Genomic DNA, 27,560 nt, shown 5'->3' with positions numbered 1-27,560 from the left:
GAAGACGCCGTGGTGGGTTCTTAGTGATGGATGGTGCGGTTGTCCTCAGTCCCACCGCTCCCGTCCTACGAGTGAGCGGAGGCCTCCGCAGCTCCTGCTGGCAGTGACCGGCCCTGAAGCACTGCTCAGCCCCTGGTGGGTCGGCGGGTCGGCTTTCTGCTCTGGCTCAGATGCTAGGCCCACATGGCCCTCACACTGAATTAGGTCCTCAGTGCTTGTTTATCAGTCAAGCCACTTGTAAGGTTTCAACATCTTGTCCTCCATTTTTACCATTTATTTTACTTCTCAAATTTTGATAACCTGGGCAGAGAAGAAAGATGCTATTTATTAGGGAATCCCTCAAGACTCCCAGCAGACTGGATGTGGGGACTCCTTGATGGATGAATAAGATACTGATAGACATGGAGAGAAAGGCATTACAGGTATGGGGACAGCTTATAAAAAGGAGCAAAATGGTAGGAATGCATATGAGGCACAAATGTGGAAGGCTGAATGAGCCAGTCTGACTCGAGCAGAAGATCTACGTGGGAGAGGGGTTAAAATCAGGCTCGAAAATAGGTTGGATGAAGTTTTATGGAAGGTCTGGAGGGCCGTGCCAAATAAACATTTTGGATTTTATCCTGTAAGCAAAAAAAAGTTACTGTAAGGTTTTCAAGCAGGTACCTTGAGCCAAACATCTTGTGGTATGTAGGGTAGATTGGAGGATAACAACCTGTTCGGAGATCATCACAAGGTCCTGAACTAGCATGGGAACGATAAAGAAGGAATACATATAGATGTGTAAGGGAAGAATTAACAGGTCTTTCTTAGAAGATCAGATGTGATAGGTAATGGGCAAGAAGAATTCAAGATGGCTGTAGGATTTGCAGTATACTGTCCTACAATTTTTGAATACTTATGCACATTATATATTTATTCAACAGAATATCATGTTTCTTAAAAACATTACATATGCAATATGGGAAAATACTGTTTACAATATTATGTTTAAAAAGTTAAATACAAAATTGGATGCCCACTGTGAGTATAGTTAAGTAAAAACAGTATGCAGAAGGAAAAAAACACTAAAAAATCACAAACATTTCAGATGAGATTATCTTTAGACAGTGGAATTGTTATGGTAGTTCTTTCCTCTTTTACCTGTTTCTCAAATATTTTATAATGAGCATATGTTACTTTATAATTATAAAACAAAATAAACTTTTTGAAAAGAAAAGTATAGTTTAAAAAGACCAAAATATGAATTCCTTTTTTGGATTAATGAGTAAAATAAAAGATTTCAGTTTCTTCTTTTCTTTTTCTATTTAATCACCCTTACTCTCCCACCCCACCCATCCCAACCCCTCCCCCATGGTAACACCAGTTCCTTCTCAGTGTCTGTGAGTCTGCTGCTGTTTTGTTCATTCTGTTTTGCTGTGTATTTATATTTCACAAATGAGTGAAATCATCTGGTACTTGTCTTTCTCCGCCTGGCTTATTTCACTGAGCATAATACCCTCTAGCTCCATCCATGTTGTTGCAAATGGTAGGATTTGTTTTCTTCTTATGGCTGAATAATATTCCATTGTGTATATGTACCACATCTTCTTTATCCATTCATCAACTGATGGACATTTAGGTTGCTCCCATATCTTGGCTAATGTGAATAATGCAGCAATAAACATATGTCTTTTTGGATCAGGGATTTTGTTTTCTCCTTTTCTTATTTTCAAAGATAATATGTTCTTACTATGTCTTGAGAGCACTAGTGTGATTAAAAAGACTGATAAATGACCAAGAATTTCCAAGTCATCAAATATAACTCCCTGAAGAATGAGAAAACTTTTAGCCTTGAAGTTAGTATTAAACTAATATAAAAAAAAGTAGTCATTTAAATCAACCAAAACTGAATACTCAGTACTTCATTTATTGTTTCATTATGTAAAGACACACTCAGTACGCCAATGCAGTGAAACTGAAACATGTTTAATAACTAACAGCAAGAGAGGCTTCACTAAATTAGGCGGTGACCTAACCAGAAAGATCTTGAAGCGATTAAAATATTACAAAAGGCTGAACACAGAGTCAATGCATGAAGCCCCAGGCTTGTTTAACAGCCTGGATCCCTCTCTGTGCAGATGAGGGCGTGTGCCTCGGGTGACCTTGAGAGGTGGGGAGGAGCTAATGACTCCACCAAGCTGGGACTCGGGTATAATTCGGTGAACCTTAAACTGAAAGGACGCCGCAAATCTGTGATTTGGTCTGCACAAGATTTTACTTTTACCTCAGGCTCTGTCCCGTGTCACAATTTGCCAGTTATTTTCCTGAATCCCATGATGGTCTTACATGGATCCAAATAATGCCTCTTACTTTTTAATATCCCTCCTTAGCCATTAGATTTTGATGGATTGATTTTAATTTTTAATACTGAGTGTATTTTATAGTTTAGATGAGAGAGCATGAAGCCATTACGCAGTTAATGAGTTTCATCGTTATATACAATATAATGAACAGTGTTTTATTTAAATTAGGGAAACGTTAACCATCATACCCAGGAGATTTTTTTTTTAAGAACTTCTCCACATGGCACATGGCCGTTTTATGGTGGATACAAGGAAGGAAAAAGACAGACTGTGGAGAAGCCGGAAGGATGAAGATAGGGCCTTCAGCAGGGGGCAGCTCTGTGGGGTAGGGTGGGTGGTGTCCACAGGCTGCATTTCCACAGAGGGGCTGTAGGCCGAGAAGGAGCTGAGTAGACCTCCTAGCCCCTCCAGATCTTCCCTGTAGATTTACCGCAGAGCCTGAGGTTCTGCCATTACATTTTGTCCCAGGAGTCTGGAAGGCTAATCATGTTTATGGTTCTGCTTTAAAGATTGCAGAACACCTCTGGGGAGCACTTCTTTGCTCATACCTCAGAGCAGGTGCTCTAACCAGTTGATCAAGATTGACTGGTGGACTTTTAATGGAAGAGGCAGCATCGAGTTAAGTGTTTGGGCTTCAGAGTTTAAATCCTGCGTCTGCCACTTATGAGCTAAGAGTGACCTGGGGCAGCTTGTCTTCTCCAAGCCTCAGTTTCTTTATTTAGCAAATAAGGAAAATACTATTTACCCTGAAGGTCAGTTATAAGGATAAAATATATTTAAAATACTTAACCACAATGAATGGCACCTATTTCAAGACAACTGGGTCAGTCAGCAGGAAGGCACCTCCATCAGCTTGGAAGTGTCTCCAGCAGTTTTTAACCTAGATGTCCCTAAACCTGGCACTGTGGAGAGTTGTTTGTTTTATAAACTAAGAGACAGTCAGACACCAACCCTTCAGAGGTGTCTGTGGGAGAGTCATTTATCCTTTGGGTACCTCAGTCTCTGTAGCTATAAAATTAGGATAACAGTAACCTCCCTCATGGCATTGTTAGTGGGATGAAATTAGATGGTTATTAAGCATGGGGTATGGCCTAGCATCAGATAGTTTACAAAAGCTGTAGATCATGAGATGCGACAGACTTGGTGAATCACTTTGCTACAGAGCTATTTCTAATTAGCCTGCAACCATTGGTCTTTAATATAATTTCAGAAGTAGAAACTGGAGATTCAGGGACATCAAAGAATAATTTTTGGCAAACGACTGGTCCCTGACAAGGAAGATGAAAATTAGGAGGCATTGCTTTTTAATCGTGACCTATATGGGTACATTTACGAAACACTAGACAATTTTTAAGGTAAACCGTTTTTGCCAAGAGGCACAAAGCCCAAAGATTGGGGGGAAAAAACCTATAATTACAGGATTGCATATGACGAATCAAAAGTAAATTAATCATTGCCAGAAGTGTTTAAAACTGCCTGAGTTGTACACTGAAAGTCAGGGAAATGAGATATACCCATCTTAAAATGGAGAGAATTCCATCAAATTTGATCCAGATGCATTCAGAGCTTCATATGTCTATATTACAAATAGGCCAGCTGCTTGAAGAAACAGAAATCAAATGTAGACAGTACATAAAGAGGGAATTTCAGTACCCTCAGCAACTTAGCATGTTATCCATACTTCCAGAATTCAGAGGTGCTAACAGACATTTCGTATAGCTTCTCTCTTCCTTGTTTTTCTTAATTGTTTTCTCCAAATTCCTTTCTCTTCCTTTTATATACAGTGCTGTTACTTACCCTTCTAAACAACTGCAAAACCACCCTTGTTGTTACTGATCATAGATAGCATCTAGGTATTTGCACATTTTTTAAAATTGAAATGTTCGTTGAGGTAATTGTAGATTGACATGGGGCTATAAGAAATAATGCTGAGAGACTCCTTACACTTTATCCAGTCTCCCCTAATGGTAACAGTTTGCAGAACTATGTATGGTACAGTATCATAACCAGGTTATTCACATGGCTAGAATCCACTGATTCTGTGTAGAATGATTCTTCCCATTTTGTTCTTTGTCAGGATTTAGCTTTTCTAGGACCCAGGTGTTTCTATAAAATTTTAGAATAAGCCTGTCTGTGTATACAAAAAAACCCTGCTGGAATTTTGATAGGAATTGGATTAGATCGATAGGTTAAGTTAGGGAGAATTGATGATACTTTATTATGTAGGATCTACACATTCATAACCGTGGTATGTGTCTTCACTTATTTAGGTATTCTCTGATTTCTTTCATTGAAGTTTGTAATTTTCAGCATACAAATCATGTTATACATATATCTAAATATTTTGCTTGCATGGTTGTAGGTGGCATTATGTTTTAATTTCCATTTCTGTATGTTCATAGTAGAATAGAAATGCGCTCATTTTTTGTGATTTGGTCTTCTGGCCTAAATCCTTTGTAAACTCACTTATTAGTTCTAAGAGATTTTTTCTGTAGACTTTCTGGGATTTTCTGCATAGACAATCATGTTATCGGCAATAGAAGGATAGTTTTATATCCTCCTTTCTCGTCTGTCTGCATCTTCTTTCCTTTTCGTGCCTGTTGAAGTGGCTGGAACTTACAGTATCATGTCGGGAAGAGTCAGTGAGAGCCCACTTCTTTGCCCCGTCCTGATCTCAGTGGGGAGACGTTCACTCTTTCAGCGGTAAGGATGTTACCTATAGTTTTCTAGATGCTGTTTAGCAAGTTTAGGTGTAACCCTTCTATTTCTAATTTACTGTGAGTTTTTTAATGAAACAAATGTGAGCTTTTACCAAATGTTTCAATGTCAAATTGACACGATAATATGATTTTTCTTCTTCAGCTTGTTGATATGGTGGAGTATATGGATTGATACCAGCCTGGTATACCTAGAGTAAATCTGACTTGGTCCTGGTTCGTAATTCTTGCTATGAGAGATGTTGGTCTGTTGCATTCTTTTTTTGTACACCTTTGTCTGGTTTTGTTATCAGGGTACTACTGGCTTCATAAGATTAGTTGGAAAGTGTTCTCTTCTTTTGTATTTCCTGGAAGAGATGGTGTAAAATTGGCATCAATTCTTCATGAGTGTTTGGTAGAAATCTCCAGTGAAACTCTCTGACCCTGAAGACTTTTTTGGGGGGTGGGTGGGGCAGTTTTTAAAAAATAGACTTTATTTCTTTTTAGAATACTTTATACTTATGGAAAATTTGAGATGTTACAGAATTCCCATATAGCCTGTACGCAGTTTTCTCTATCATTAACACCTTAAATTAATATGGTGCATTCTGTATAATTAACGAACAACATTGATACATTATTATCAACTAAAGTCCATGCTTTATTAAAATTTCCTTGGTTTTCACCTAATATACTCTTTCTGTTCCAGGATCCTTTACAGCAGCGCACTGCATTTAGTTGTCAAGTCTCCTTAGGCTCCTCTTGATAGGGACAGTGTCTCTAACTTTCTTTATTTTTGATGCACCTAACAGTTCTGAGGAGTACTGATCAGGTGTTTTGCAATATTTCCCTCCATTGGAATTTGTCTGATGATTTTCTCACACTTAGGTTGAGGTTATGAGTTTCGAGGAGGAAGACTACAAGGGTCAAGTGGTCTGGACCTCTCGTATATCACGTCATATCAAAGACACATACTATCAACATGACTTATCACTGTTGATGCTGACCTTGATCGGTGGTGGAGGTATTGTCAGGCTTCTCCACTGTAAAATTACTCCTTCCTTTCAATTCTGTATTATTTGGAAGGAAGTCACATATGCAGCCCACACTTAAAGAGTGGGGAGTGATGCTTCCTCTCTTTGAAGGCAGAATATCTACATAAATTATTGGGAATTATTCTACATATATTTTGCTACTGTCTTTCTGTTATTGATTTATATAGTTTGATTACATTATGGCTGGAGAATACATTGTATGATTTCAATTATTTTAAATTTGTTGAAGTTTGTTTTATGTCCAGAGGATGATCTAACATTGGTGAGTGTTCCATGGGTTTGAAGAAAAATGGCCTATTCCCTTGTTGTCATATGAAATGTTCAGTAGAAGCCAGCTAAATCCTGTTGGCTGATGGTGGTGTTCGGATCTTCTATGTTCTTGCACATTCTGTGTTTGTCTCATAGTTGTATCAGTTGCTGAGAGGGGAGTGTTGAAGTGCCTGCTGTAATTGTGGATTTGTCTTTCTCTGCTTTCAGTCCAGCTTTTACCAGTTCTTCCTTCATCTACCTTAAGACTCTGTTGTTTGGTCCATACACATTTACAAGAATATGTCTTCTCGGGAGCACTGATCCTTTTATTTATGGAAGTCCCCGTTTGTCTCTGGTCTTGTTTTGTCTGAAGTCTATGTTGTCAGATATTAGAATGATTTCTGCTTTTTTTGATTAATGTTTGTATGATTCATCTTTTCCCATCCTTTTACTTTTGACCTCCCTGCATTGCCAAATTTGGAGTGAGTTTTTTGGGTGTTTTTTTAGCAGCATATAGTTGTGTTGTGCTTTTTTTTGATCCATTCTGCCTGTCTGTCTTTTGAATGGTGTAGTTAGACCATTACATTTAAGGCCATTTTTTATGTCACTGCTAAGTTTGCTGTTTTATTGTTTGTTTTTCTATTTATTTCCTCTAGTTCTCTTCCTCAGTTTCTCTTTTCTTGTCTTCCTGCAAGTTACTTAATATTTTTTTAGGATTCCCTTTTGATTTATTTGTAGTGTTTTTGAGTATGTCTCTTTGTATAGTTTTGCGGTTCTTGCCCTGAGTTTTAGAATATATGTATATGACTGTAACAATCAACTACTACCAACACTTTATCACTTTGAGTGAAGTGTGGAAAACCTCAGTTCCATTTAGGTCCCTTTACTTTCCCCTCTTTGAAATATCATTGCCTTGCATATGGTGTTATTGTTTTTCAATCATCAAACATAATGTATAAAACTCAGGAGGAAAAGGACTGTTGCACATACCCACATGTCTGTTCTTTTCATTGTCCCTTTTTCCTTACGCCCAAGATTCCTTTTTCATACTTTCTGTTTGGAGAACTTCCTCTATCCAGCTTTTAAGGGTGGTTCTGCCAGGGACACATTATTTCTGTGTGCCCTTGTCTTAGAATGTTCTTATTTCCCGACTGTTCCTAAAGGAGAATTTCACCAGATGTACATTTCTTGGCCGACAGTTCCTGTCTTCCGGCACTTGAAAATCGCTGTGCCCCTTTCTTCTGGGCTCCATCATTGCAGATGAGAAGTTGCTGTCCGTTGAGTTGGGGTTCCCCTATAGATAATACTTTTTTTTTTTCTCTCTGGCTGCTTTCAAGATCTTTTCTTTGTTTTTAGTGTTCAAAGTCTAATTGCCATGTGTCTTGGCATGGACTTCTTTGGCTTTATCCTGTTTGAGATTTACTTAGCTTCTTAAATATGTAGGCTTGTATCTTTGTTCACATTGAAGAAGTTTCAGCCAATGTTTGTTAAAATACTCTTTTAACCTGCTCTGTTTCTCCTCTCATTCTAGAACTCAACAGTATGAATGTTGGATCTTTTGTTATTGTTCTGCAGGTCCCTGAGGCTCTATTCATTTTTTTTTCTGGATGAATTCTATTGTTTTGTTCTCATATTCACCGATTCTATCCTTGGTCGTCTCCACTCCATTACAAGCCCATCTAGCAAGGTTGGGTTTGTTTTGTTTTGTTTTTCTCCCTGTTATTGTATTTTTCAGCTCTGTAATTTACAGTTGGGTTTTAAAAAATAAGTTCTGTTTATTTGCTGAGATATTCTCTTGTTTCTATTTATTTTGAGAGAATTTGTAATTGATTGTTGAGGCAGTTTTATACGGCTGCTTTCTTTCAAATCTATGCCAGCTGTTACTAACATTTTACTAAATTTGGTGTTGGCATCAGTTGTTTATCTTGTCTCATTCAACTGGTGATTTTTGTTGTTCTTGGTATGACAAGTAATTTGCAATTATATTCTGGATATTTTGCCTGTTATGTAAGGGATTCATAATAATACTTCTATTGTGATTTAAATGATCTACTTCATTTATTTTAACAGTCACCCTGTTTTGGTTTAGCACATGGGTCTTGGCATTCATTTCTGGCCCGGGGTTCTGGTGACAGTCTAATTCCCCGCGACTTGGCGGTGGTTTTCTGGTCAGCTTGATGTGTCCATTCGGTGCCTCCTGAGAGGAGAAGGGGCGGTTGCGTGTCCCCAGGGCTGGCCGCAGGGTGCGTCTCACCGAGGGCGGGGTGTGAATGGGTGCTCCTACCAGTTTCCCCCCAGCTGCCTGGACTCTTCAGACAGAGGAAGAGTCTCAGCCTCCGGGGAAAAGGAGGCTTCCAGGAGCAGCCACGCGCGATGCTTGGACTCCTCCCACCCATGTGTACTGACCTTGTCTCTGGGTCCGCCTGGGCCGCCGTAGCAAAGTACCACCGACGGCTTGACTCAAACAACCAAAACGTATTTTCTCAGTTCTGGAAGTGCTATAGTCTGAATATTTGTGTCCTCTCCAAATTCGTATGTTGAGATCCTAACCTGCAAGGATGATGGTATTTGGAGGTGGGGTCTTTGGAAACTGCTGCAGTCATGACGGCGGAGCCCTCACACACAGGACCAGTGTTCCTATAAAAGAGACCCACAGAGACCCCCGTCCCTTCCTCCACGTGAGGGCACGGCGAGAAGGTACAAGCTATGAGCCAGGAAGAGTGTCCGCACCCAAATGCAACCATACCGGTGCCTTCATCTTGGACTTGCAGGCCCCAGAACTGTAAGGACTGAGACAGGGGCTACGAGGCCACGATCAAGATGCTGGAAAACCCGTTTCTAAGGGGGCCTCTCTTTCCGGCCTGCCGCCAAAGTCCTCTTCTCAGGTCCTCACGTGGCCTTTCCTCTGACCACACACACACACACACACACACACACACACACACACACACACGCACACAGCAGGCTCCAGGGTCTGTCCTCACAAGGACACTAATCCTGCTGGATCTGGGTCCCACCCTTATGACCTCGTTTACCCTTACTGAGTTCCTCAGAGGCCCCATCTCCAACATCTCCAAATGCGGCCATGCTGGGTGTTAGGGCTTCAGTATGTGAACCTGGGGGGACACACAAATTGAGGCCATAACACCTGGTGACTCTGGACTGGGAAGGAGGGTTCTGGGGACCACAGGGACAGGGATTCCCTGGGCCGTCTGCCTGCCTGCCTGTCTCAGCCGGATCTCTCTTGCCAGTCCTGTGGTATCTCTCGGAAGAAAGGGGATTCTCAGGCCTATCGGGGAATAAGAATGCTTGCCCTGGCCACTTATTTTTGGTGAGGCTCCAAATCAAGCCCCTTCACTGGTTGTGTCAGGATCATCTAATGTCCGGAGGATGCTAGTTCAGTCAGGAGGAGGAATGAGCCTACCTGGGCTGCCTTCCGTTACTAGCCCAGGGGTCAGAGAATCCCAGGTCGGCTTATCTTCTTCTGAGGGGGGCGGATGCATGATTCCTTGCCGCTATTCCTTCAGCTCCAGGATCGCAGACTAGCTCTCTTTCTCCTTACCACCTTTTAGATATCTCCAATGGTTATCTCTTATGCTATTTCCAGGGTTTATAACGGTGCTTAGTGGAGAGGACTGGGGAAAAATGGATATCTTCACCACCTGTTCCTGATAGAAAGTTTTATACCACATTTTGAAAATTAGTGTTACCTTGGTACCATTCCCATGTAAGGTCTGGAGTAGGAAGATTGCAACATGACATTCCGCTTGATAAAATATAGTAAACACTCCAGGAAATCTGAAATGGGAACTCAAGGATTGCCCAATGATGGGACTAAACAGTAAGTATCCTATATGGTAACTTCTTGACTGTCTGTGTATTTCCAGACTCCACAGTTTTGTCTCGCTACCATTGATGAGAATCAGGGATTCTAAAAATCTGTGCATCTCAACCAGTACCTGTTCCTATTTACAGAACATATGCCCATTTGAACTTTTTGATTAGCCATTATTTTTACTTAAGATGGTAGACTAACTAATACATTGACATCCAAGTGTGATTTAATGGAAAGAGTCTTGGAATAAAAAGAGAAACCTGGATTCAGGTTTTGTTTCTGTTACTAATTCATGATTCACCCTAGAAGAGATATATTTCTTAATTAAAATGAAAATAACAGTTTCCTCCCAGGGTTGTGAGAATCAAATGATATAAAATACATGAAAGAATTTCTGGAAAACACACAGTATTATACCCAGGCATGACACCAGTGTTTTCCCCACTAGGAGCCGTTCTGACAGATTCTCCTTGTAGGCATCCACCTTCCCAAACATTCACAGTGGCAGATAGGAGACGGCTGTCTAGGTAAAAACAGCCATCATCTTCTCTTGGTTCTGAGACACCTGCATTCATTACCCCAGCTTGCTTTACAGATGCTTATGGCACAAATCATTATTGAAATTGAAGTGAATGAAAACTAGGTTGAGTCTGTGGTGAGGCACAATATTCAGATGTCAGGGTATATGGTGCAGAGGTTGGTCTGGGCATCAGGAGGCCTGAGCTGTTTGGCTGCTGACTCAACAGAGCTGTGTGACCTTGGGGAAGTCATGTGAACTCTGGAGCACAGTAGCTCACATGCAAATGCAAGAAATGGACCTGGTGAACTCTGAGAGCCTTCTTATTCTAAAAGTATTCCATGTGCTGCAAAGCCGCAGCTGGGTTTAGGGTGGCTCACTGATCACTGCAGCAGCAGCGGCTGTGGTTCTGCTTGACTAGCATCGATGTGCAGAGTTTAACCAGGCAAGGGGTGGCCTTGGGCTCAGCCCAGCTTCCCAGTTCCTTAGCAGTATTTCCTGACTGTGCCCCTCCCTTCCCATCCGTGTTACTCCACTGTTATTAAAGTCAGCAAGCTCCCTTGCCTAGACCATTGCAACAATCTCTGCATGGGTGCCCAGCTCCCATCTCTTTCCTAAGAATTCACCATACATCCTGCAGTAAGTGTTATCTGAGAATTATTGATTTATTGATGGTTAGATTGGAGGAGACCTTAGAAAGCAGCTATTCCAGAACTTTTAACCCCAAACCTTTTAAGAGCTGCTGTACACACACACAGATACCCATGTTTCTGTGGTAAGCTACTCGAAAAAACTTTGTATTCCTCTCTTGGAGATTTGCAGCTCACACTTGTGTATTCAAGGCTCTGGTGTATAGGTCTTGCTATCAGGAACCCCTCTTACTGTTGTTGCACTGACAGTTCCCCAAATGAATCTGGCCACAGAGCTGCTTTCTTGTTGACAGAAAATATCTATTAACATGCCTTAGTACTAGCAGGACCCAGTTGGGAAATCCTGGTTCACCCATTCTCTCAGTGAGGGAGCTTGGATACCAAGAAGTGAAGTGATTTGCACAAGGTCCCAGGACGAGTGAGTCGTACAATTGGGTCTGAACACCAGGTTTCCCAAACTCCTGATGGCCCAGCAGTCTTTGCATCACACCACCACGTATGAGCCAGGTCCTAAAAACAACAGACTTGTACAAATAACTTGATTATAAAATATTTCTACACATGTCCTGATGTGGAGAAAGCCGGTCTGCAAGAAGTTTGAGTTGACAGGAGGAAGCTGGCACACTTAAGGGCCTGCTTCCAGTTGTGCCCGAGACCTTCCGGTTTCCTCGTGCTCCCTCACCTTTATCTATCAAGCCTTTTTTGGACTCCAAGAGTCAGTGAACCCCATCTTGAGTCAGGTACTTGGACTGGCTGTCCCCCAGGTTCTGTCACCTGTGACCTCATGAGTCCACCTGACATCTATCTGCGCCTTCTCTCATGGAGGCATCATCCAACCAGCACAACGGGAATTCGGGAAATGTTTGCCCCCAAGTGATGATGTTCCTAAGGTACAGGATGCCCTGATCCACACCAGGTAATAATCCTGTCAGACACCTTCTACATTTATGCCAGAAATAAATACATGGAGTCTGGCTCTACAGCACCATGGAGAATGGGCTGGAAAATGGAAGAAGGAGGGACCCCAAAGACACGAACCCGAGGGGTTCACGTGAATGGCTGTTGTGTCTCGAGGGGCCCCCAGTGGGAATGAGCAGTAGTCTGCTCTTTGGCACACTCTTGCCCTCCTCCCCACACTTCCCCATTCCTGCACTGCACTTCCTTGTTCATAAACTGCTTGTACCCAAATCCTTCTCTATCAGCAACTGTTTTGGGAAACCTGAGTGAAAACATTATAATAATAATAAGTATTGTTAATTGACATGCAAGAAAAGTCACCTTTTTAGAGTATAATTCTATGAGTTTTAAAAGGCAAAATTACCTTTAACACCTTAAGCTTACACAATAGTATGTCAATTACATTTCAATTAAAATTTTAAATTTAATCAAGTTAATTAAATTTTAATTTTAATTTTCAAAAAGTCTAAAAACAGAGGCATAATTGTGTAAGTACCATCACATTTCTATCACTCTCCTCCCTCCCCAAGGTTCCCTGGCACTCCTCCCTCCATCCACAGCCCCTGGTAACCACTGATCAGTGTTCTGTCCTTATTCCAGGATGCCTTATAAATGGAATCATACACTAGGTAGCCTTTTTGAGTATCACTCCTTTTGCTTAGCAAAATGCATTTGAGATTCATTTATGTTGTTGAGAAGATCAGTAGTTTGTTCCCTTTTTGCTGCTGACTAATGTTTAGTTATGTGAATATATCTCAGAGTGTTTATCCATCCACCAGTTGGAGAACACTGGGGTTATATCCAGTCTTTAGAAGTTATACATAAAGCCATTAGGTTTCATGGCAATGTAAGTTTTTATGTCACTTGGTTAGATACCTGAGAGTAGGATTGCTGAGTTGGGTGGTACATTTATAAGAAGCTGTGGAACTGTTTTCCAAACAGCAATGCATGAAGTTCCAGTTGCTCCACATCTTTATCAGTACTTACTAGTATCAGTTTTAAAAATTGTGGCCATTCTGATAGGTGTGTAGTGGTTTCTCATTGTGGTTTTGATTTACCTTTTCCCAGTGACTGAGGAGCATTTTTTCTTGGCTTAGTCACCATTCATGTATCTCCCTCGCTGATGTATCTGTTCAAATCCTTAGCTCATTTTAAACTGAGTTTCTCTCCTATTGAGTTTTTAGCATCCTTAAGATACTCTTTCCTTTAATTCCAAAATGAAAGCTTTTTTTTCTGATTAGAAATCTAGTACATACTCAGTTTTAAAAACCAGGCAGCACATAAAAGTTTAAAGAAAGTGAAAATGAAATTGGAGTAGTTTCCCTGATTTTTAAAATCACAGTGAGGTGAAAGTTTTAGGACTCCAAGAGACAGAGACCCATCAACGACTGGTAATGTTATTGACAATGTTAAACATTATTCTGACACTGGTAATATTATTGACAATGTTAAACATTATTCTGACGTTACCCCCACTGCTTCCATCCCTCTGCTGTAGTTGGGATTTGTTCCTACAACTGAGACCTCCAAGCTGGTGTGGATCATATATGATTAAAAGGGTGAACACACTCAAAACATCAAAAATAGAACTGCCATATGACCCAGCAATCCTACTACTGTGTATATATCCAGAGGAAATGGAAGCAGGATACTGAAGAGATACCTGCCTTCCAATGTTCATTGCAATATCATTCACAATAGCCAAGATAGGAAAACAACGTAGATGTCTGAAAACACATGAATGGGTATAGAAGATGTGCTTTATATATACAATATTAGCCACAAGAAAGAAGGAAATTCTGCCACTTGTGATGACACAGATGGACTTTGAGGACATTATGTTAAGTGAAATAAGCCAGGGAAAGAAAAATAAATACTGCATGGTATCACTATGTGAAATCTAAAGCAAAACAACAACAACAAAATGCATAGAAACAAAGAATAAAAAAGTGTTTGCCAGGGGTTGGGGGTGGGAGAAGATAGGAAGAGGTTGGTAGAAGAGTACAAACTTTCAGCTACAAGATGAACAAAGTTCTAATGTAAAACATGGTGACTATAGTTAATAACACTATCCTGTATAATTGAAATTTGGTAAGAGAATAAAACAAAGGTTCTAGCCAAAAGATAATTAAAAATAAAAATATAAATATGTGAGGTGATGAGTGTGTTAATTAACTAGGTGGGGCAATCAGGGAATCCTTTCATAATATATACATGTATCAAGTCACTGCAATGTACACTTTAAATGTCTTACAATTTTACATGTCAATTATACCTCAATAAAGCTGAAATTGGAAAAAAAAAAGTGGGGTGTGGGACACAGACCTACTTCTAAGCTCTACTGACCTGACTGTGCCCCTGCCCCAATACTGTTATGTGGTCTATGAATTTTTAATACCTTCTCTCAGGTAGAAACTACAGCTAACATGACTCTCTTATACACACATTTATATATGTACACATTTCTTTATATTATATACAAAAAAATGTGTGCACGCATTTATATATTCTCTAGCTCTGACCACTGGGTGAAACTGTAGCAATGAGCACATCTAATGCCCACATCTTGGAATCTATATCCCGTTCTCCACAAAAAGGGCTCCTGGTAGAAATGGCTGATTCCAGGTCTGGGGCATGGAAAGTTGTAGTGAAGAATCGGTAATGTCTTCTTGCAGTATAAAGTAAGGAAGTGCTTATAGACTGATGGGACATGCCAAAAGGGCACAGGACTCAGATCGAATAGAGAGCTGAATCTGGGCCCAATCTGGGACAATCTGAGCATCAAAATCAAGAATGACAGTAACCTGTTATATCCCACTGGATAGACTACGTATCCATGAATCTACATTGACAGAAATGGACATGTGAATAAATACATGGGAGAAGACAGACTCTTCCTCAAACTAGAAAGCCAATCCATAAGCTTAAAAGGAGTGATGGAGTTAGAAAATTATCACCTGTCAATCATTACATCAATACTGAATTCAGGCAGGAAACATAGACGGATGCTAAAACTGTAAAATGAAAGGTGGATGAGAGGACAGCCTCCAAGCTCCTCCCCACAAAATGGTGATAAATTCCAAGAGGGACAAGAGTAACTTTACCACTGGACACTCTTAACCTTTTGGGACGAACTGACAACACGTGCTACCCGAAGGGAACGCGGTGAGGAAAGCCCAGCGCCACTTCTAGGATCGTCCCGCCCAAGTGCGTAAGCTTCACGCATCACGCAGACGGAAACGCCAGACGTTCGGCTGAGGGATCTTCCTCCAGGTAACCCAGGAGCTGCTCCAGATGGAAGGAAACTGGCGAGACATTAACAATAGCGGTAACACTAACAACGTGTGACCCTGGACCAGTTTCTTTTCCTTTAAAGGGCATTAAGTATTGAGACAGTTAGTGAAACCTGATCTCTGGGTGAAGCATATGGGATTTCCCTGTCCTATTTTTGCAATTTTTCTGCAAGTTTGAAGTCATTGAAAAAGAAAAAAAAAATCACCAACAGAGGAAAGCCAGGAAAGTGCCAGATTTATAGATTAGGAACAGGACAGAACATTCAAATAACCCTTTCTTTGTGCTAACTGGATGAAAGAAAAGCTACTAAATGAAAGGAGAAAAAAGGCTCACGTGGCTGTAAAACATCAATATGTCTTGTACAGGCCGTTAGTGAAAATATTTCAGCAAGTTACATTTGTGTTAATAAGCAAAAATATTAACAGAGATTGATCAGAACAGGAGGCAGCACTACTAAGGTCAGTGTGATTATTGCCCCTGACACGAACAACTACATGGTGAAAAGCAAGAATGTAAAGTGAAGAAATTGCCCGCAGTTCAAAATCCAATAAAAAATATGGTACTGAAAACACACACACACACACGCACACATACACATATATCATATATATAGTACTGTGGGCCTAGAGCCCAAGGATATTGTCAGAATGGGCTTCAGACCTAAATTTTTACCGTCTGAAACATTTCTCTCTCTCTTTTTTTAAGAATCATCCTATTAAACCTTTTCAAATAAAGGATACACCTTTTAATAGCAAGTTTGTATTCATCATAAAGATGGGAGAGGCACACCATGCCCTTAGCTGAGTTAATCTGCAGGGAGGCAGGTCCTATTTTGGCATTGCATAGCAGACTGTAGGAACACTGCTCATGGCAAATTGATTTCATGTGGTCATGTGCGAGCATATCAGTCAAGATGCTTATGAACTGGCAACTTATGTCCCAACTTATGTTTGTAATTCTGTTAAAGTAAATGTATACATTCTCTCATATGGCTTTGACGGCGCTCTGAGCAGGAGGTAAGCGGTGATCGCTAGTCTGATTTTATAAATAAGGAAACCACATCTAAGCAAGATGAAGTGCCTTTCCCAAACTTGATACTTGTAAGTGGCAGAGCTTGGGTTCAACACAGATGCCCTATCTCTAAATGTGCTGCAGTTCCCATGACACCTGGCTCATTCAGAAGAACCACAAATCACCAGTAATCAATAACTCCATGATCTCAAACCATTGTTCATATTTTATCATGTACAGCTCAAAATGCTCATTCAATAATAGTATAAAGTACTCAGTTCTAAACACCAAAGTTTTATTGGGCATATCAAGTACTTAAAGCGTGTGTTAGTGATGGTGTCGCAGAAGCTGAAGTGCAGAATTTCCAACATCTCCACAAACATACTCCATCATATTTCTGACTAACAGCCATTCAGTTCAGATTGACATTGAATGGGTAGACAAAATTCATTGAATCCAACGAGGTTAGAGTTTGTAGCCTAGAATCTGTGACAGCAAGTCTGATTGTCTCTGGGCAGCCAGAAATCAAGATCAGCACTCATGAAATAAGTTCCAGACAGTTTAGGAACAAATAACGTTCTTCAAAAAAAAGCACTTTCTAGAATGCTTAACTGATGCGGCATCAAACTTGCAAGATAATTTGGTGGATTTGCATCATGGTTTAAAAAAGGAACATCTAGTCAAGTCTACCTGTAATGATTTTCACATGTTTTAAATAGGCATAAAGATATAAAGGGAGTGTCAGATGAGGTTATGTCACTAGTCTTTCAAAGTCAATAAATATTCCAGCAAAATTCATAGGCTTGCTCTCTTAAAAAAAATGGTGGTGAAGATGTGGATAAGAGACTATTATTTACTTAAAAGCTATTCATTCTAGATATTTATTGACTGTGTGCCAGGCACCGCAGTCTAAGTATGTCATTTTCTTATGTTACTAATGGAAATGAAGTTTTGGTTAACATACCAGTGGCAATACCAAGCATACCTGAGCATACTTGAAAGCGCAAATATTAGTTGGCTTAGAACATTTTTTAGATCAACTCAGGCACTTTCTGAGGTATTCATGGCAAACGTCATAGATACAATTGTCTCCGATAATTACATCATCATTTAAGTGTCATCAAAGCTTAGAGATATTATAGAAAATGAGCTTATTGTGCTTGGAAAAAAGAAAGTGGGCCCAGTAGATGGAGAAGTGGAGGCTGAAAGTGCAGGAGGGAGGTAATGCATAGCAAAGTGAAAGCAGCAAGAAGACCCAGAGAAACAGAGAGCTACATCATGTCCGCCTGATCACACCACTTGTTTGCTCAAAACCCTTCAAATGCAGAGAACACTGTTGGTTTACTCCCCGATAACCATTATTCTTCGCTTTCTTCCTGGCAGATAGAAGCCACTTCCCGTCACAAAGGATGAAAATAAGTTACTCCCTGTCCCAGCATTCAGTGCAGTGAGGGTTCCCATGTGATCTGGCTCTGGCCAATAAGAAGCGTGAGTTCTGCTAGAGGCTTCTGGGAAAGATTCTCTCCCTGATAACGCAAACTCCGCCTACCTTTCCCAGGCCATTGAACACAACTCCGCAAGGATGGGATGTTTGGTATTGTTGTAGCTGTTTGGCGACTTTAAGGGGAGATACCCGGACCACAGGAAGCATTACGCATATTGAGAATGGCAGAGTGAAAGAGGAACCGATCCAGTGGTCACTTCTCATTTTGTGAAATTTTAGTAAGTTTTCCTTGTTTACTTACTGAAGTTCAATTTCAGTTAAGTTTTTTTTATTACTACTTGTGTCTGAAAACATTCTGACTACATTTTATTACTGCCTTAGGATAAGATCAAAATACTTTCTATAATTTATAAACATCCTAAATTATTTATTACTAAAGCATCATTGATATACAATCTTTTGTTGGTTTCAAATATACAACAAAGTGGTTCATATTATTAAAACCCATATTATTAAATCCTCATTCCCTCCAGTGTGATCAATATTTGTCAGTGTAGTTAGATGTTACAGAATCATTAACTGTATTCTCCGTGTTGTACGACCATCCCATGACCAGGTTATATTGTGATTGCAAATTATTGTGTCCCTTTATCCCCTTCTCTGTCCCCCCAACCCTCCTCAACCCTTTCTCCTTGTTAACCACTAGTCTCTTCTCGGTGTCAATGAGTCTACTGCTGTTTTGTTCCTTCTGTTTTGCTTTGTTTTTATACTCCACAAATGAGTGAAGTCATTTGGTACTTGTCTTTTTTGGCCTACCTTATTTCACTGAGCATAATACCCTCTAGCTCCATCCATGTTGTTGCAAATGGAAAGATTTCTTTTTATGGCTGAATAATACTCCATTGTGTATATGTACCACATCTTTACCCATTCATTTACTGATGGACACTTAGGTTGCTTCCATCTTGGCTTTTGCAAATAGTGCAGTGATAAACATAGGAGTGAATGCCTTTTTGAATCAGGAATTTTGTTTTTTTCAGGGAAATTCCTAGGAGTGGGATTACTGGATCTAATGGTATCTTTATTTTTAGTTTTTTGAGGACCTCCATACTGCTTTCCACAATGGATGAACTAATTTACATTCCCATCAGCAGTGTAGGAGGGTTCCCCTTTCTGTGCTTCGTTGCCAGCATTTGTTATTTCTTGTCTTTTGGATGTTGGCCATCCTGACTGGTGTGAGGTGATATCTCATTGTGGTTTTAATTTTCATTTGCCTGATAATTAGCGATATGGAGCCTCTTTTCATGTGTCTATTGGCCATTTGTATTTCTTCTTTGGAGAAGTGTCTGTTCAGGTCCTCAGCCTATTTTTTAATTGGGTTATTTGTTTTTTGGGTGTTGAGGTATATGAGCTCTTTATATATTTTGGATGTTAACCCCTTATCAGATGAGACATTTATGAATATATTCTCCCATACTATAGGATGCCTTTTTGTTCTGCTGATGGTGTCCTTCACTTATAGAGAAGCTTTTTAGTTTGATGTTGTCTCACTTGTTCATTTTTTATTTTGTTTCCCTTGCCTGAGATTTGTCCAGAAAAAGATGCTCATGCTTATATTCAAGAGATTTAAGGTCCTCAATTCTTTTATTATATTTTTATTTTTTCATTAAGGTATTATTGATATACACTCTTATGAAGGTTTCACGTGAAAAAACAATGTGGTTACTACATTTACCCGTATTATCAAGTCCCCCCCATACCCCATTACAGTCACTGTCCATCAGTGTAGTAAGATGCCCCAGATCCACTGTGTGCCTTCTCTGTGCTACACTGTCTTCCCCGTGACCCCACACACCATGTGTACTAAACATAATACCCCTCAATCCCCTTCTCCCTCCCTTCCCACCCACCCTTCCTCACCCCTCCCCTTTGGAAATGGCTAGTCCCTTCTTGGAGTCTGTGAGTCTGCTGCTGTTTTGTTCTAAAGGTCCTAAATTCCTAATAGTCTGCCCCCATTCCCCCACCTTTATTTCTCTAAACTAATTTCTCACCACTTTCTGCATTATTCAGGCTTTTTTTTGTTTTTTTTTTTCAGTTTTCTAACCCAAAAGCCCTCTCTCTTCCCTTCAGGCTAGTTTCTAATGGAATGCTCTCTACTCCTACCACTCTGACTTTAACTGGCCACTACTGGTCATCCTTTAGGACTCAGTGACATGTCACATCCTCCTAGAAGCTTCTACTGACCACCCAGAGTATGTATGTGCCACAGGTGAAGTCCCTAGAAATTTGAACTTCCCCAGTTATAGCTTATATTCCACATTATTGCAGCTGCATACCAAACCGTTCAGCCCTGAAAATTGGGTTTGTGTCTCTCTTGTTCATTATTGTATCCTAAGAACCTACATGGTACCTAGCAGTCAAATCTGTGGAACACATGAATGAGTTGTAGGATATTGGAAACAAAAATTCAAAGATCAGTTGTAAAAACATCTCATTAGCAAAATGCACAAAGGCATGAGAGGCTACTTCCAAATGGTTATAAACATGAAAAAATGGTCAGGCCCTGTAATAATCAAGAAATGCAAATTAAAAGAATAGTATTTTTCACCAACAAATTGGCAGGACGAATTTCTTGACCATGTCAGTAGTGTTGTAATGAAGTGGGCACTCACATCACTGGAGTAAAAATTATATAAACTTTCTAACCATAAACATTAACACTTATGTCTGCCTACCATGTAACCTAGTGACTTCATGAGGATGCTAAGGATATAATCAAATAATGTACAAAGATGTTTGTACATGGATGTTTACCACTGCACTGTTTTATATTAAGAAACCAGAAACAGTACAAAAATCCACCCATATAGAACTTGTGCACACACAGTGGAATTCTACAAAGTGTTAAAAAAGATAAGACGGAAATCCTACATGTCTTGGTAGGCATAAATGTTCATAATACGTGTTTACTGAAAAAGCAAATATAAAGTATTAGTACATCATCATGCTATTTAAAATACATGTTAAAAATTAATTAAAAAGCAAATGTAAAACAACCCAATTAATAAGTGGTTGGTACAAACTTTTCAAAGAACATCTTGGACCTATTTGAATATATCCAGCCACTACTTTTAAACCTTTCAATCAGAGAAGTTTCCATCAAACTTTGCAAAAATTAATTATACTCAAAAAAGGCACAAATTTGAAAGTGGGTCACTTAAGGTAAACATTAATTTTTATGATTACCAGGACCCTTAAATTTTCACACACACAGAAAAGACCTAGTTGTGTGACTTCTCAGCCACTGATGCTTATCTTACCTAATTAGTAATGTCTTTTGACTCTTAAAAATTTATTTTATACCTAAGTTGATTTGAAGTCTTTTTTCACATGAAGAGAAATAAACTCTTAAGGAAAATGTTTTTCTTTTTCCTGTTGGATACTCCTAAAGTGAGGGGAGAACATTTTAAATGTTCATTTAATAATAAAATGTGGGGAGGGGGTCAGGAGAGGACTCTGGGTACCAACCACTTTCCTTTCAATCAGTCCTCTGCGTTATAGCCCTTTTCATCCTCACTTCCGAGGTGCCAGCTCCTCTAGGGGCTTGAGTCTCTTGGGGACTCTTTAGCATAAGATTGCCTATTAGCCTGCTCCATCGGGCTGAGGATTTAGTTCTCTGAGTATGTGTCTCCATGCTTTGCAGCTTCCCAAACTGTGCTGCCACTCCTTTTCTTCATTCTCTTCATCCTTGTTAGTTTATGTCTTAAAATAATGATGGTAACAACAAATCCTTTCTGTGTTTTAAGTAGAGGTTCTGGAACAGAGTGGATAGAATGGTGTATGTTTAACCTGCCATATGCAAACAATAAAATGTGACCATCTATGTGACATTTGTAGCGCAGTCCCCTCCCTGGGCTGTGCTGTCAGCTGCTTTTATTTTTATTCATGTGCTGCTCTTAGGTCTGGCTGTTTGGTCTCTCTTTTCTGGCAAGTCTTTCTCCTTGTCCTGTGTAAGCATAGATATTTCCTAGATTCTCTTCTCTGACCTGTTGTTTAAGCTCACCTGTGATTTCAGTTCAGACGGAACCCAAATATATGTATTACCTGCTATCTCTTTTGAAATACAGAGCCATTTCTCAACGATCAGTGTGATCTGACATGAGCAAACCTCATAATATGCTGATACAGAACTCCTTATCTGTCTATACAATGAGGTCTCCTCCTCTGACATCTGTTTGTTTCTTTCTTTTTGGAGTTGGCATCTCCAAATCTTTGAAAACTTGAAATCTGGCTGTTAGGTCAGATGCCTTATTTCCCCTTATCCCTACAGTCAATCATTTGTCAAACCACGTAGCTTCCCTGTGGAAAGGGCTTCCATTTCCTCCTCTTTTTACTACTTGCCTGTGGGCCTTTTGGTGTCACTGTCCCCATTGCCTTTGTCCCCTTGCTCAAATCTACTTCACTAGCCACTGAAGAATTCCATGTAAAGAGTGGTTCCTAATAAGAACTAAATATATCAGCCTTACCTCCTCTCACTCGGAGTTTCTCCACATTCTAGACAAGTTAGACAGCACAAAAAATGTAATTTAGCGTTTGACCTTTGATTGCTTATAAGTAACTCTCCAAAAGGCCAGAGACATTGCCAGTTTATTACTTTCCTGAAGCACAAATTCAAAGTAATTATGCTAAAAAGTTGGTGATGGGAAAAGTCACTTAATTTTGAGTGTGCCTCGCCGACTGCCCCACAGCCACACCTCAGCCTTTCTTTGTTGTTTTCACACTTATCATCATGTACCCAGCAATGTATTTAGTAAGGTTCTGAAGGGGCCACATATATTTTTCCACTTTATGTTCTTCTAGAAGGAAAAGTATAAGCAAGAAAGTGGCATTTGTGATTTTTGTTGTTTTATAGCTCTAATGCTTGTGTCAAGAGTTACTATAATTATGTATATCCTTGCACATGCGTTCTGGTTTCCAGAGCCTTGCTTCCACTGTTCCCTCTCTCAGGGTTTTCATTAAATATTGCTACATAAGCAACTATCCCAAAACCTAGTCACTTAAAACAATAATCATTTATTTTCTCACAGGTGTATCGGCAGTTTGGGTAGCATCCTGAGACAACAGCTTGTCTCTGCTCCATGCCGTATCAGCTGGAGAAGCTCGTTGTAGAAGATCTACTTCGGAGGCAGCTTACTCACAAGGCTGGTTGCTGGCTCTGGCTGTTGTGAGGAGCTCAGACGAAGCTGTGAGTGGTGGTGGTGTTGGGGAACGGCCAGGGCTTGAATTTCCTCCATGTGAACCACTCTAGGTGATTGCTCCGGCTTTCTCATTACATGGAAGCTGGGTTGCAAAAGGGAAGAAATAGAAGCTGCCAGAATTTTTTAGTGCCTGGACTCAGAATTCCCAGGATGTTATTTCCTCTGCACTCTATTGGTCAAAACAGAAACAGGCCCAGCTTAGAGTCAAGGGATGGCACATAAGCTCCAACTCATGATGACAGGAGCAACATGCATGTACAGCAGTGAAGTCCACTGGGGCTGTGTTTGAAGACCAGCAGTCACCATCTACCATACAGCCTTTTCTAATGAAAAATACACTTGTTTCCTCTCCTAAGGTACCAAAATATCTCATCCCATTAAATATCAATTCAGTCTAGGACAGCAGTGAGCAAACCACAGTGTAAGGGCCAAATCCAACCTGTGGTCTATTTTTGTTAAGTCCCTGAGATATGAATGGTTTTTATATTCTCACAGGTTATAAAAAACAAAGAAGAATATGTGGCAGAGATCACACATGACCTGCAAAGCCTAAAATATTTACTATCTGGCCCTGTACAGAACAAGTGCCCCAACCCCTGGCCTTGGGGTATTGACATCTAAGTCAGACTCAAGAGCAGATGTGGCTCCGGGTTCAGTGTCTTGGCTTAATGGCTCCTCGACATGGTTCCTCCTGATCCGAAGACCTGAGAACTAAAGACAAGGTATGGTCACTCATATATCCAACATCTAGTGGTAAGGTAGTGACAGGAAACCAGTACTAGACTCTCTCATTCAAAAGGGGAGAAGACAAGAGGGACATGGAAAGTGATCCATAGCAACTCTGAAATCCAACTAGTCAAATGGTATCAGTCCTTTAATTTGACCCACTCCCACTCTTTGGAAATGATTCTCAGTGGTGCTTTGTGCCATCTAGAGTCATCTTCCTGTTTGGAAAGAGTGCATAATTTTGGACAAGTAGCTTCCTCAGCTTGCTTCCTGCCTGTAAAAGTTGAAGGTTCAGAGGCCTTTTCATTATCAAGAGTGTCTATTTCAGGGTAAGCTAATGGAGAGCTTTAAAAAGCCACAGGTTTCTTACACTTCAAGTTGTAATCATCTCCCTCAGGCAAAAACCATACATCTCTCCAAGGCAGGCCCTTCTCTACCTTCAGCCAGTGTGAGATTGTTGTGGGGTAACACCAGATTCTTAGGAGCCCTTCTGTCTGGTTGGACGGATCGATGAGGTACCACCTTGGATCGTTCTGAGGTATCAACTTACCTGTTTCTGCAAACAAGATACCCCAAAACGTAATGGCTTAAAACAATCTGTCATTACCTCACAGCCTGTTGGTTAGGACTCCGCGGCTCTGCTTAGCTGGGTCCCTCTGCCTCATGGTCTCTCGAAGGCTGCAAACAAGGTGTCAGCCGGGCTGTGGTCTAGTTTCAGTCAGCTCAGGCCGCCCTAACGGAATATCCTAACTGGGTGCTGAAACAACAGACATGCACGTCTCACAGCTCTGGAGGTGGGGAAGTCCAAAGTCAAGGAGCTGGTCGGTTCGCCCTCTCCCTCTGTCCCCATGTGGCAGAGAGAAGATGCTGTTTCTTTATGTTCTTAAAGGGCACTACTCCCATCATGGATTGAGATGACCTCATCTAAACCTGTCACCTCCACAAGCCCTTATATAATCACCTTGGGGACTGGGAACTCATAATATGAATTTTGGGAGGATATAAATCTTCAGTCCATAAGAAGTCTACTGTAAGGCTGCACTTAGGGAAGGTCTGCTTCGCAGCTTACTTACACGGTTGTTGGCAGGATGGTGGTCGTATCAGTTCGCTGCGGGTTGTTGGACTGAAAGGCCCCAGGTCCTTGCTGGCTCTTGGATGGAAGCCTCCACTGTCCCTTGCCACACAGGTCTCTCTATAGGGCGGCTCACACCATAGCAGCTGGCTTCTGTCAAAGGCAGCATGTGAGAGAGCAAAGAGGGGGAGCCACAGTCCCTTTGCACTCTCATCTCGGAGGTGATACCCATCACCTTAGCCATGTGCTGTTCGTTGAGAGCAAGTTACTAGGCCCAGCTCATACTCAAGGGGACCGGACTACAAAGGACTTGAATACCAGCAGGTGGGGATCATTGGGGCCATTGTACACGCTGCCTACCACAGGGTCTTCTAGCTTCACCTTGGTCTTGAACTTCACAGAAGGTCTTGAACTTTCCTGAGAGCACTCTGAATTTGACCTTTGTCCACAAGCCATGTCTCATTTTGAGAGTTTTGTCCTCTGGAGAAGCTAGGAAAGAGAGCTAGTTTTATTTCAAATCCAGCAAGTCCTGGCTTATGTTTCCTCTAAATGCTGATCAGAAATGGAACAGTTCCTTTTTCGGCTCATCTCATTTTTCTTGTACTATATCATAAGCCTCTAAAAGTAACCATTCAACCCTTTCAACATTCTAACCAAGTATCTGCTTAGCCAGATCCACATGTTCATTGGGTATCATTTCTGTCTTTCATGTACTAGCAGGCTAGTTTAGCTAATTGCTCTTCCAGTACAGAAATGGAGTCCCCCTTCTCCAGCCCACTAACAATGCTGTCCCTGTCCTTTAATAATGCTCTTCACTAACAGACTTCTCAGATTTGCCCAGCTTCCATCCTCCACCTGATCCCAAAGCCATTGCCACATGTTTTAGGTTTCTGGGGCAGCAGGACCTCACTTCTAGGCATGCAATTATGATTCAGTTATCTATTGCTATATAACAAACCACCCTAAAACAGTGTTTAAAAATCACGGCATTCACTTTTTTGCTAACAATTTTGCAATTTGGGCAAGACTCAGGAAGACAGCTCATCTCTCTTCCCTGTGGCGTCAGCTGGGGCAGCTCAACTAGGGCTGGAGTGCCCACCTCCCAGATCACTCACTCCCAGGCTGGCAATCAGTGCCGGCTGTCTGCTGAGAGCGCAGCTGGGGCGGTAAGCTGAGGCTTTAATTCTCCTCCACGTGGGCCTCTCCACGCGGCTGCATGGGCTTCCACAGATGATGAGAGAAGAGTGATGGGCTCTCAGAACTACGCAGGAGGCAAAAATCAGGAGGTTGTTGCAGAACAACATGAATATACTTCACACTACTGACTGTACACTTAAAAGGGGTTAAGATGGTAAATACTAGGTTATGGGCTTTGTATCCACAATTAAAAACTAATAAAGTCCGCAGGAGCTGATGATGGCTTGGGGCTGGGTGGAGTTGGGGCAAGGGAGGCAGAAGTATCAAGGATGACAGAAAGCATTAAAACGTAGCTTCTGGCCTCAAGAGCTTTTTTTGGTCCAGTAGAGGGGGCAGAAGAATTAACAGACACTCACAACACATGTGGTAGATACTGTAGCTTTCTGCTGCAGTGCCAACATAAGGTACAAAGCCCATGCCTCGCAAATTGCCTCAAAATAGATTGTTAATGTCTGCAATTCCCAGAGACAAACATTTAAGACATAATTACAGGTTTGAATTTCTTAAAGCGAGCCTGAAAATGAACACTGCCAGAGAATACAGAGATGAGCAATAAAAACTACAGGTGCACACATTTCTCTTTCAATCTAGCATGTAACCTTGTGGGCCAGAAGCAATGCAGGAAAGAGGTGGGCAGGGGAGAAAGCAGATGTTTGTTGGTCATTAGCCCTATATTTCTAGGATATCAAATCCCTTTGTTGTCTTATAATTCTTAGTGTATCTGGAAACTATTGCTACTGAGATGTCACTCTTGAAACTTTTTCTTTGAAATAGTGAACAGGTCATAAAGAGCACTTATATCCTGATGACTACACATCCTCTGCTCCTCCCCACCCACCAAGATACACAGTAAAAAACTCTTTCCCCTCACTCACAGTTTTAATAATAGCCAAAGTCTATTTACAGATTTTCGTGGGGTTTTGTTGGTAATACATGGCACTCTTGTTCTTCCATTAAGTCTACACTATTTTTTGTGGAGAGGACAGAAAACAGCAGTCCCTCCATCCTCGCTACACTTTTCTGAAAACACCCTGCATTTCATGCTCACCACTGACTGTATGTTTCGCTTCCCTGTCAGCTGACTGATGTGCCCACTAACTGGCTGAGAGGTGGCCTTGTCTGAGTGGTGTGACTTTATTTTTCATTTTTTGAAATCTCATCAGTTGTCCCCTTCTGCACAGGTTCCCTATCTAGGGTCTCACCCCTGCAGACTGATGCGCGTGGAGATCATCACCACTGTGTACTTGCCCAGGGTCC

At 40.9% G+C, this 27,560-nt stretch overlaps 1 protein-coding gene across 1 annotated transcript in view; it reads left to right on the top strand.

Moving 5' to 3' along the window:
- Nucleotides 1-23,896: 23,896 nt before the first annotated feature.
- The window catches only part of RBPMS (RNA binding protein, mRNA processing factor), a 167,411-nt gene continuing 163,747 nt past the window's right edge, over nucleotides 23,897-27,560 (top strand). Inside the window, exon 1 of the mRNA XM_073219061.1 lies at nucleotides 23,897-24,030. The gene's annotated coding sequence lies outside the window, so the exon portion shown is untranslated. The remainder of the gene's footprint in view (nucleotides 24,031-27,560) is intronic.

The sequence above is a fragment of the Manis javanica genome, chromosome 12 (genome assembly GCF_040802235.1).
Source record: "Manis javanica isolate MJ-LG chromosome 12, MJ_LKY, whole genome shotgun sequence".
NCBI classification, from domain to species: domain Eukaryota; kingdom Metazoa; phylum Chordata; class Mammalia; order Pholidota; family Manidae; genus Manis; species Manis javanica.
The sequence above is the reverse complement of the archived record's forward strand: the minus strand, read 5'-3'. Positions and strand labels throughout refer to the sequence as shown.